At 45.0% G+C, this 11,731-nt stretch overlaps 1 non-coding gene across 1 annotated transcript; it reads left to right on the top strand.

Annotated features, from left to right (window-relative positions):
* The first annotated feature begins 886 nt into the window (after window positions 1-886).
* Window positions 887-962, top strand: TRNAT-GGU (transfer RNA threonine (anticodon GGU)). The gene has a single exon. It is a non-coding gene; the product is annotated as a tRNA-Thr (tRNA).
* The last annotated feature ends 10,769 nt before the right edge of the window (window positions 963-11,731 follow it).

The raw sequence follows: 11,731 nt of genomic DNA, 5'->3' as shown, positions 1-11,731 counted from the left end.
AACTGTGTCCCGTGGTGAGAAGAAGAAAAATTCTGCAGGCTGGTGCAGCCAGGACACAGGCTTCCTGGACCCAGCTCCAGCTCACTGGGCTCTCTTACCAGAGGGGGGACGTCCAGGTTCCTCCATCAACCCCAGGCTGATCCTGTGAGATTGAGAGTCATGGAGTCTCCAAAACCAGGATTATTCCTTCCCTCCTCAGCCCCTCTCCTGGACGGAGGCCGCATCCAGGACACAGCTTTCCTGGGGATTCTGGTTCTCTGAATGCACCGCCTGTATATATGTGTCAGGGGTTCACCCCAGGACAGACAGGACATCGAGATGGGGAGCTGCCACTCACCCTCCACTGAGCCTCACCTCCTACTGAGGAAGGACAAGCCATCCTTGTCTCCAGCAGCAGCTGCAGTACCTGCCTCACGGTTTTGTCAGGGCAGCAGCTGGATAAGCCATCAAATAGAGCTCCTGACCCAGTCCATGGAGATGACGTCATTTCCAGTAGGGGGTGGGCAGCTGGAGCCTGGACGTGGGGAAGGGCGATTGCAGGGGACGTGGAGCAGTGGAGTGCCGGCTGCCCGCGGTCCTGCGCGCTCACAGGAGAGAACCAAAGATGGAGGCACCTGGAGGAGACAGGTGCTGTCAGGAGAGGTGTCAGACCCTGACTGAGGACACGGTCCATCCCTGGAGTCTGGGTGCGTTTACTTCAGTGTGTGGAGCCGTCCATCCCTCAGGGTCCTGCTGAAAGTGAGGGAAGGCGCCCCCTGCAGGATGTGGGGTTTTCCACCTGGGAGTGGGCAAGCAAGGGAGGAAGCCCAGCCACACCACTGTGGTCCTCTGGTGGCTTTGTGAGCACCCAGGACAATCAGTTTGTATGCCTTGAAACTGGCTTCAGGCCCTGGCCGGTTGGCTCAGTGGTAGAGCGTCGGCCTGGTGTGCGGAAGTCCCGGGTTCGATTCCCGGCCAGGGCACACAGGAGAAGCGCCGATCTGCTTATCCACCCCTCCCCCTCTCCTTCCTCTCTGTCTCTCTCTTCCCCTCCCGCAGACAAGGCTCCATTGGAGTAAGGTCGGTCCGGGCGCTGGGGATGGCTCCATGGCCTCTGCCCCAGGCACTAGAGTGGCTCTGGTCGCAACAGGGCGACGCCCTGGATGGGCGGAGAATTGCCCTCTGGTGGGCGTGCCGGGTGGATCCTGGTCGGGCGCATGCGGGAGTCTGTCTGACTGCCTCCCCGTTTCCAGCTTCAGAAAAATAGGAAAAAAAAAAGAAAAGAAGAAGAAGAAAAAAAAGAAACTGGCTTCAATCACTGATAATCAATAATACAGTATAAACCTCTGTTGTTGCCATATCAATTAATTTTTTTTTCTAAATAACATGACATTGCTAAATTTTCTATACTTTGTTTATTTGCAGATGAGTAGATTCTTGGAAGTTCGTAGCTTCTATCACAAATAATGTTTTATAAATATTTGCATCTATTTCTGTATGACAATTAGGATTCCTTTTTCTGGAGCAAACACTTATAGGGAAACCACAGAGATACCTGTAATATTTAATTTCCAAGGAAGTTGCGATTCATTTTGTGAAGAAAGAATAATAGAACATGTTGACACTTGGTGATGAAGAAGTCCCCAGCCACAAATGCTCTTTCATCTGCAAAGATGCTATGCTACCTCCTCGTCTATTGTCTGCAGTGAGGATATGAGACGTAAAAGACACAGTGAAAAAGGAAGAACTGTTCATACATGAAACAGAGATTTGAGAAAAAAAATCCTCCTTCCAGCAGGAAGCCCCTTCCTTCCCCACCTCCCTCTGCACCTGCTCCTGGGGCTGGTTTCGGGCTCCGTGGGTCCGGAGCGCCCCCTGGTGTCCTGAGCGCCCCCTGCAGCCCGGCCCTCCAGTCCCCGCAGGAAGATTTGTGTCTGGGCTCACACTGACTTCCCCTCGCTGCTGTGTGTTGTACAGTAATACACGGCCGTGTCCTCGGTTCTCAGGCTGTTCATTTGCAGATACAGAGTGTTCTTGTCGTTGTCTCTGGAGATGGTGAATCGGCCCTTCACGGAGTCTGCGTAGTATCTTCTACCACCATTATAACGAATGTACGAGACCCACTGAAGCCCCTTCCCTGGAGCCTAGCAGACACAGTTCATGTCGTAGTCACTTAAGGTGAATCCGGAAGCTGCAGAGGAGAGTCTCAGAGACCCCCCCCCCAGGCTGCACCAAGTCTCCCCCATACTCCACAATGTGCACCTCACACTGGACACCTGCAAACACAAAGATGTCATGGTCAGGAAACTGTCACATGTCCATGGATTCTCTGAGTCACACTCACACAGATAGTCAGTTTCTTTTTCTTCATGAATTACCTTTTAAAGTAGCAACAAGAAAAGCTCAGAAGAGTCCAAACTCCATGGTCTGTGGTCTGTGTCCTGTCCTTATCTGAAATGGGCACACCAGGGAATCCCAGGCTGGGCTCATCTCAAAGAGCTGCAAGGTTTGAGCTGTGTTGTTTTTTATGAGTAGAGGGTGCCCTATTTGCATGTCCAATTTCTCTATAAGTAGTTTTGGGGTGAAACCCTACAGAGAGGCCAGTGCCTTAGTGCAGGTGAATGTCTGTCATAATATTTTACATAATATTTATTCAGTAAATAAATACAAAATCATATATATGTTTGGGACTGTCCATGTGTCCTCATATGATAACAGTGAGGTCAGCATCTGGGCCTGTGCTCTTCCTCACTGCCCCAGAGCTCTCCTGAATCAACTCAAGGCCAGAGTGGGTCCTGCTCCATGAAGTTCCAGAAACCCCTGTATGTAGTGAGAGCATGAGTAAACGTCTGTGTTCAAGTGTTACCTACAGTTCAGGGATGGAGACAAGTACACACTGGGAAGAGACCACAGGCTGTAGATCATGTGAGAGTGAACATTGTATACACGATGATGTTGGTGCCTTGTCCCTAAGTACCTCTGGATTCTTAACCTTCAAGACACAAAGAAGACTAAGTGTTGGGAAGATGTTTCTCTGTCACTCAGACACTCTGTGAATTAAGAGATTCATGGATCTGATGGAGAGGCTGTGGGAACATTAACATACCAGTGAGAGCACTTTATAGAGCTGTGTGTGCAGAACTAACTCTAGAACAGGTGAGAGAAACAGTGAACCTGTCAAATGTGATGGCCACAGTGACATCTGAGATCTGTAAGGAAAGCCACTTCAGAGAACCATTCATAAATTGTGTAAACCTGATTTTTGCTGATCCTCAGTGCACAGTCTCTCTGTATCTGTCCCAGTCCTTTGAGGAAGACAGGAGAAGATTCTAGTACACTTCTTTAGTAATGTGCTGTCATCGTCATAAAGGGACCTGACCTTTCCTTCTTTCCAGTGCTCCTTCCTGCCAACTGGCTCAAGGTATGAGAATAATTGATTGAAGGACCTCGAATCTCAATGATGGTTATTCAAGATCCAGTCTTATTTTTTTTTGAGTAGAGCTTTTCACTATAGACCTGTCAAGTAAGACTGGAATAGACATTACAACTATTAATATTCTACAAACATCTTGATCAATTGTCAATGTCCAGGTCTCTGTGATCAAATTGTTCAGGTTGCTACTTGCAATCTCTGTCACCAACGTAACTGTGCCCACCTTGTCTTTGGTGTTAAGGTCTGTCAGTTCGGAGGTACCAAAGCAGTGACACTCCCCAAAAGGGTCTCATCTTCAATATCTTGGTTTACAATATTATTCTTAACTAAAATAAACAGGACTTCTCAGAGAGCAGGCACTTTTAGGGCTGGGGAGGAAAGATAAGATTAGTCCTGGAGCATTTTGCACTGAAGGAAGGTGAGGAGGTGACAAGGAACACACAGATCATTTGTAAAGGACCCAGAGCCCTGAGGGTAGAGCTGACAATGCACAGAAAACTTTGAACAATTCTAACTACAAAGTTAATAATAATGTTGGATTTTACTTCCATATAATATAAATGTGTGAGTCCTTCCCAATGCCAGTGACTTATTCAATAGTTAATGCAAATGAGTTTACTAGACAAATCTCTCTTAAGGAATAACTTTGTAAAACTTAGCATAGCTTGGGAGCAAGAAAGATAAATTTCCTTCCACTTTTCTATGACCTCCTGACTGGGATAATAATCAAATTAACAGGACACAAATGAACATGAGAAAATGTAAAAACTAACTTGAGATGTACATGCAGGGGATATATTAGAATATGAGACCCATGGATGGGGCAGCTGAGGCTTCTAAGCCACCTGCACCCAGGAGAGGAGGTGGGTTGTGGTGTGGACTCTGTAGGGCAGGGAGACAACTCACATGGGGATGGAAGTTCAGGTGTGTGGTAAATAAATGTATCCTGGAAATCGTTAAGAAATAGGCACAGAGGTAATTTTGAAGAAATGGGATGTTGTGTCCATGACACACTCTTGTCCTCAGGCTGACACTCAGCCCACAAGGAGGGAAACAGGGTGTCTGTGGGGCTGGGCTTTCCCTTTGACCTGGTTCTCATTTCCTGTGGGAAGGCCCTTGTTCTGTGAGCTGTGGGGGACTCAACACAGAGATGAAAACATACATGTGTATGTACAACAGACATGCACACAGTCACAATCTCATGTGCCAACAACTTAGCATGTGCACACCCACATGTACACACTCACTCTCTCACACACAGAGATTCCAGTACACAGGAAGGTAGTCTGCCACCAGGTTTGTACAGTGTAGTGGAGGCCCTGATTCTGAGGGTCCTGTGATGGCTGGATAGTGACCTTCAGGAATGTTGAGATTCTTCCTGTTGGGACTGCTGTGTGTTCCCTGATACAAAAGGACTTGGACAGCTGAATAAGTCAGGGGATACTTGAGTTAAAGCTGTGGACATGGGAGATTATACTGAATTATTTGATTGGGACATTCATGTAATCACTTATCCTTAATCCTTTTCAAAAGGAATCTAATGAAAATCACTGTGATCATTGAAACAAGATGTTGGTGTGGGTTTCCACCTCCACCCGAGTTACTGAGGGTCAAGAATAGAGCGAGTGGCGGGGGATAGAGACCTGTGTGTGGAGGTCCTGGATGAGGATCCTAATCACTGTGGGGCCAGGTGTGCCTGTGAGAAGGCAGGGCCCGTGCAGGGACAGGTTGGCAAGGAGGGGACAGACAGTGGTGGGACTCACCTTGTTCTTACTAGTTTGGCAGAACCAATACCTAATTCTTTATTGAGTTTGGCAAACCGATTGCTAAAATGGCATGTGTAGTCACAGTCCTCTCAAATGTGGTAGCCTGGGTAGTTGGACAATATGGGAATCACATATTTACATTCCTTGCTCTTTTTTATTTCTCTGTAACTTACTGTATATTGAATGAATCACTGAATTATTTTTTTATTGTATTCTTTTATTTTTTATTTAGAAAATTAAGATGAACAGGGTAACATAGATCAACAAGAGAGCATATGTTTCAGGTAAACATTTCTGTAGCACTGAAAAGTTGATTATGTTTTATACCCATCACACAAAGTGAAATCATTTTCCATCACCTATATTAATTCCTCTTTACAACCTTCACCCATCACACGACCCCCTCCCCCACATTCTCCTCCTTGGTAACCACACTGCACCTTTATCCATGTCCATGTGTCTCAGTTTTATATCCCACTTATGTGTGAAGTCATCTATTATTTACCTTTTTCTGATTCACTTATTTCACTCAGTATAATGTTCTCAAGGTCCATCCATGTTTCTGAAAATGACATTACTTCATCTTTATGTATGGTTGAGTAGCTTTCCATTGTATATATGTATCACATCTTCTTTATCCAGTACTCTATAGAGGTACACTTTGGTAGTATCCATGTCTTGCCCATTGTGAATAATGCTGCGATGAATATGAGGGTGCATGTGTCTTTATGTACCAATGTACTCAAGTTTTTCAGGTAGATACCCAGTAGAGGAATTGTTGGGTCATCTGGTAATTCTATTCTTAATTTTTTGAGGAACCACCATAATTTCTTCCAAATGGTTGTAGTAATTAACATTCCCACCAACAAAAAGGAAGGTTTATTTTTCTCCACAGCCTCTCCAACACTTGATATTATGTCTTGTTGATAATAGTAAATCTAATGGATGTGAGGTGGTATCTAATTGTAGTTTTGATTTGAATTAATTGAATAGTTAATGGATACGCACATTTTTCATATCTATTAGGCTATTTGTATGTATCCTTTGAAGAAGTGTCTGTTCAGGTCCTGAAGCTTCTTCACAGCATAAGAAACGGACAACCAAACACATAAGCCGCCAACTAAATGAGACATTATATTTTCAAACAATAGTTCCAATAAGGGGCCAATGTCCAAAATATGTAAAGAACTCACAAAGCTCAGCAAAGCACATGTAAGAAATTCTCTTTTTTAATATTCATCTGCATAAAACCTAATATAAGCACTTTCAGTAATGTAAATTTGTCCATAGGTAAAAAAAATGGTAGGTGAGGTCGCCAATAAATAAGCATGATGGAAATATCTTAAATAAAAGTTTTATTGATTTTTTCAGGTATTATTTGATATATTTTAATTTATAGTTTGAAAGTTTCTTAAAAGAATCTCGTTTTGTGTACCTTTTTTATTGTCCTTATTTAAGTACTAAATGCAAAAAATTATAACTGCATTTCGGTATATATTTTATTATGATTAAATGGTCAGTAGGGAAGAGACCTGTTGTTAAATAATTTGAATCCTACCTCTGGTCAGACAACCTGAGCTCATTGCACAGGTTTCTGGACTGTGCTGGAGTCTCTGTTTGAGGGAAACATTTCCCAACCACAGGGAAGACGAGGGCACAGAGGATGGTCTCTTTGTCTAGAAAAAAAATTGGAGAATAGAGGAAATTGCTGAAGGAGAGGTTCTTTTTTTTTTAACTTATTTTTAAGTTCTTTTTTTTTTAATTTATTCATTTTAGAGAGGATAGGGAGAGACAGAGGGAGAGAAGGGGGGAGGATCTGGAAGCATTAACTCCCATATATGCCTTGACCAGGCAAGCCCAGGGTTTCAAACCAGCGACCTTAGCATTTCCAGGTCGACGCTTTATCCACTGCGCCTCCACAGGTCAGGCCAGGGAGAGTTTCTTGATAACTGCTGACGTGTCATCTGCCAACAGCCAACGTTACAACCTTCTTTTTGTCTGCAATGAGAATATAAGAAACTAAAGCCACAGAGAAGAAGGCAGAAGTGTCCCTGGATGCAGCTGAGAGCTTTGAGAGGAAACCCTGCTCCCACAGGAAGCCCCTTCCTTCCCCACCTCCCTCTGCACCTGCTCCGGGGGCTGGTCTCGGGCTCCGTGGGTCTGGAGCGCCCCCTGGTGTCCTGAGCGCTCCCTAGAGCCTGGCTCTCCCGACCCGCAGGGAGGTTTGTGTCTGGGCTCACACTGACTTCCCCTCGCTGTGTCTCTCGCACAGTAATACACGGCCGTGTCCTCGGCTCTCAGGCTCTTCATCTGAAGATAAAGCGTGTTTCTGGCGTTGTCTCTGGAGATGATAAATCGACTCTTCACGGAGTCTGCGTAGTATGTACCACTACCATCAGGATAAATGTAAGAGACCCACTCCAGCCCCGGCCCGGGAGCCTGGCGGACCCAGTGCATGTTGTAGTCACTGAAGGTGAATCCGGAGGCTGCACAGGAGAGTCTCAGAGACCCCCCAGGCTGCACCAAGCCTCCCCCAGACTCCACCAGCTGCACCTCACACTGGACACCTGCAAACACAAAGACAAGCTGATCAAGAAACTGTCACACATCACCTTTTTGTCTCAGTCACACACACTCACATAATCAGAGTCTTGTTCTCCATAAATTACCTCTTAAAATAGCCACAAGGAACACCCAAAAAAAATTTAACTCCATAGTGAGTGGTTTGTGTTTAGTCCTGACCAGGGAATCCCAGGCTGGGCTCCTGTCCCAGAGCTGCAAGGTCAGGGCTGGGCTGGTTTTCTTGAGCAGAGGGGGCCCTATTTGCATGTCCTCCTACTATATAGGGAGCCCTGGAGTGGAGACCTACAGAGACGTTAGGGCCTCAATGCAGGTGAATTGTTACCATAATATTTCAATAAATAAAGAACCTTAGGTAGGTATGGAATTCTCTCAGTGTCCTCACAGGGTAACAGTGAGCTCACCATCTGGTCCTGTGCTCCTCCTACTGGCACTACTGCTCCCCTGACCCAGCTCTATGGCAGAGTGGGACCAGCCTAGGAGGTTGCAGAAACCTTTTAATGTTGTGAGAGCATGAGTAAATGCCTGTGTTTTAATTTAACCCCACTTCAGGGCTGTATCCCTCAGTGAACTCAGAGTCCTCACTATAAGGGAGACGGTTGTGCATCCCTGTGATGTGGTCCTCGGTCTGCAAAACCGAGCAAGGTTCACCGAGGACTGCCACATACGACTGCTCCTAAATTCTGGGTTGAGTCCAGGACAAAAATCAAGGATCCACACAGTCCCTGTTCTGTCCACTCTGTTATCAGGGGCCTGAGACAATATCCAATTCTAATGCAGATGCACATCACAGTGTGAGTGTCAGTAGGTCAGGTTTAACTGTCACTGATGCAGCTGGCCATGTGGTCCAACATTGAATCTGTCATTGTCCCCCTGCGTCATGCACATTCTGAATCCTCTAAAACTTTGAAACACTAAGGGTACAAGGTTGCTCTGTGTGTCTTGTTTGTTGGGAAGTTCCAGACCAAGACCACAGAGGCACCATGACCCCTGATCTCCTGGCCACCAGCATCAATTTGAATGATGCAACTTTTCTTTCTCATGTTGAATGTGATAAGACAAATGAATAGACTCTGCTCATGCCAGAAAGACCCCTCACTGTTGCTGTTGGAACTGCGACCTTGAATCCCAATGAAAACAGAAGACTAATATCATGACCTGCACAGAAAGTCTTCCTCGTAAAAAGTCATCACTGTGAGGAGCACAGTGTTAGGGATGTGGAGAGTGTCCTGGAGGACAGGGTGTCTAAACCATGCACTTCTGCTAGGACTCCTGGTGTCTTCCTGAAGGGAATCCATGAATTGTCTGGTCCACACAAGTGCAGGTCCATGTCAAGGGGTTCCACTGTTCTACTAGACTGCGTGCTCCCAAGAAATCTGAGTGATACTGGACCAGTGTTGGATGGACAACTTCAGATCACTGAACTCTGATCCCTGACCTCTGACCCAGCAGTACAGCCTCCCTTGCTTGGTCTCCAGGCTCACTTGGAAAACTAATGTCTTAAATTATTCTTTAAAGTATTAAGGAGGGGACAAGTCATTCGTTTTTACAATTTATTTCCAATTAAATTTAACAGAATTTTAATGTTCCATAACATTATACCCACCCCCCTTTCTCTGGTAACCACTCACTTTTCTGGTTGTCCATGAGTCTCAGATGTATATTTAATTTATGTGTAAAGTCATAGCTCTTAGCTTTTTCCTATTTACTTATTTTACTTAGCATAATATTCTCGTGGTTCAACCTCATTGCTGTGAACAACAATTCATCACCATTCTTTATGGCTGAGTCATGTTCCATGTCCACAACTTCTTTACCCAATCCTCTATCAAAGGACATTTTGAGGGTTTCCAAGTCACAGATCTTGTTTATTTAATTTAAGTTGCACTGACTCTATTTTGATCTGAATAATCCCCACCCAGGGCACAGGACAGCTGAGAAGCTTCCAGTTCCTAATATGGAATTTTATGTGATTGTGCTTACGGCTCTTGGTGCCAACACACCTTCCCCATCCCAAGGCATTTTGAAAAGAACCCAAAGTAATTCAACCAAGTAAATTTTGCTATAAAATTTAAAAAAAGAAGCAGTGATTATGAATGTGTATAAATGAGAATCCTTCAAATATAGAACTTATTCAGTTAAATGAGGAATGTCTTCTCAGGTTGTAGTGTTCTCGGGGATGTAGGAGGTCTGAGTAATGTAAGTAGGAACTTGAGCATAGATTTGCTCTCAGGCAAGGACACCGTCACCTTGGTAGGAGCCCTCTCTGACTGCACACTCCCTGTGACTCAGCACTGCACCCTGAGTTTACATGGCCCCCAGATCCCACAGAATCTGCAAAATTCTTTCTTATTCTGGAATCATGTGACCAGATATATAACTTGAAAACATGCTGTGCTGGGTCTACTCAACTTTCCTTTTAATAAACAGAATCTTTGGTGGGAAAAGGTTTTGTTTTTACCACAGTCTCACTTGTCAAAGTGTCCTCATGGGTCTTGTTCTTCATGTTTTATTTAAAAACACACCAGCAAGACCCCTGTCACACAGAATGAACACTGAGTTTCTTCTGAAGGTTCAGTGATGCTTATACTTTCCATCCAGGTCAATGATTATTAAGGAGTTAATTTTGCAGTAGCTTTCAGATGTGCCCTGAACCTGCATTGATATTTGTTATTTTTGACATTTGAATAAACAATAGGTTCAACCTCGCAATTCAAGTAATGTTTGTGCCCCTCCGCTAAGTCGTTGGGGTCTTGGTGGTGATTATGTCATGAAGGTGAAGAATTTTGAACAGGACTGGTGCCATCAAGATAAGGTCCCTGAGGCCTGAGCTGTGGTGGTGCAGTGGATCAAGCGTCGACCTGGAACAGTGAGGTCCCCGGTTCAAAATCCTGGGCTTGCCCGGCCAAGGCACATATGGGAGTTGATGCTTCCTGCTCCTCCCCCCTTCTCTCTCTCTCTCTCTCTCTTCTCTAAAATGAATAAATAAGAATAATTTAAAAAAAAGATAAGGTCCCTGAGAGCTCTGTCACCATCCCCCACAAGGACACAGGCCTTTGAAAAGCTGCCTCTAAACCGGGAAGTGGGCACTCAGACACTGAGTCTGCTGGTGTCTGTATTGGGGAGTCCAGCCCCCAGGACAGCTTAAGTAGATGCCAGTTTTATAGCCACCCTGACTCTGATGTTCTTTCATAGCATTCGAGATGTCACTGGTAAGCAAAGATAATAAAAAGGCAAAGGTTCCCTTGGGACACTCGATGTGGACAGGTAGCCCCAGATCACAACAAGATAAAAGCCATGAACCTCCAGTGGCACCAGTTCTAGGGATGAAACACGTGTGTGTGTGTGCGTGCGTGTGTGTGTGTGTGCGCGCGCGCTTGCGTGCCCCCTGATGTGTCCTAAGCGCCCCCTGCTGGACAACAGCAAATAAGGCAGCAGTCACAGCCCCAGATTCAGGAACACCCCACTCTCCCCAAAGAGGAGCAATTCTCCCTGGAAACTTGAATCTCTAAACCAGTGGTAGTCAACCTGGTCCCTATCGCCCACTAGTGGGCATTCCAGCTTTCATGGTCGGTGGTAGCAGAACAACCAAAGTATAAATAAAAAAATTTAATTGTAGTAAGTTGTTTTATAAAGATATATTCTGCCAAACTTAGCAAAAATACGACATAAAGTATTGGTAAATAATTATTATTATATGTTTTAACTTGTAGTAACTCTGCTTTAAAAATTTTATAAAGTAAAGTTACTTCCCTACTTTATAAATCACCATTACTGTGGAACCAGTGGGCAGTTAGAAAATTTTACTACTAACAGAGATCCAAAAGTGGGTGGTACATATAAAAAGATTGACTACCCCTGTCTAAACCATGATAACTGTATCCAGTGGAGATAAGAAGAAAAATTCTGCAGGCGGGTGCAGCCAGGACTCCGGCTTCCTGGACCCAGGTCCAGCTCACAGGGCTCTCTTGCC

Source organism: Saccopteryx leptura, chromosome 6 (genome assembly GCF_036850995.1).
Source record: "Saccopteryx leptura isolate mSacLep1 chromosome 6, mSacLep1_pri_phased_curated, whole genome shotgun sequence".
Taxonomy (NCBI): Eukaryota; Metazoa; Chordata; class Mammalia; order Chiroptera; family Emballonuridae; genus Saccopteryx; species Saccopteryx leptura.
This window is presented reverse-complemented; position numbering and strand designations above follow the sequence as displayed.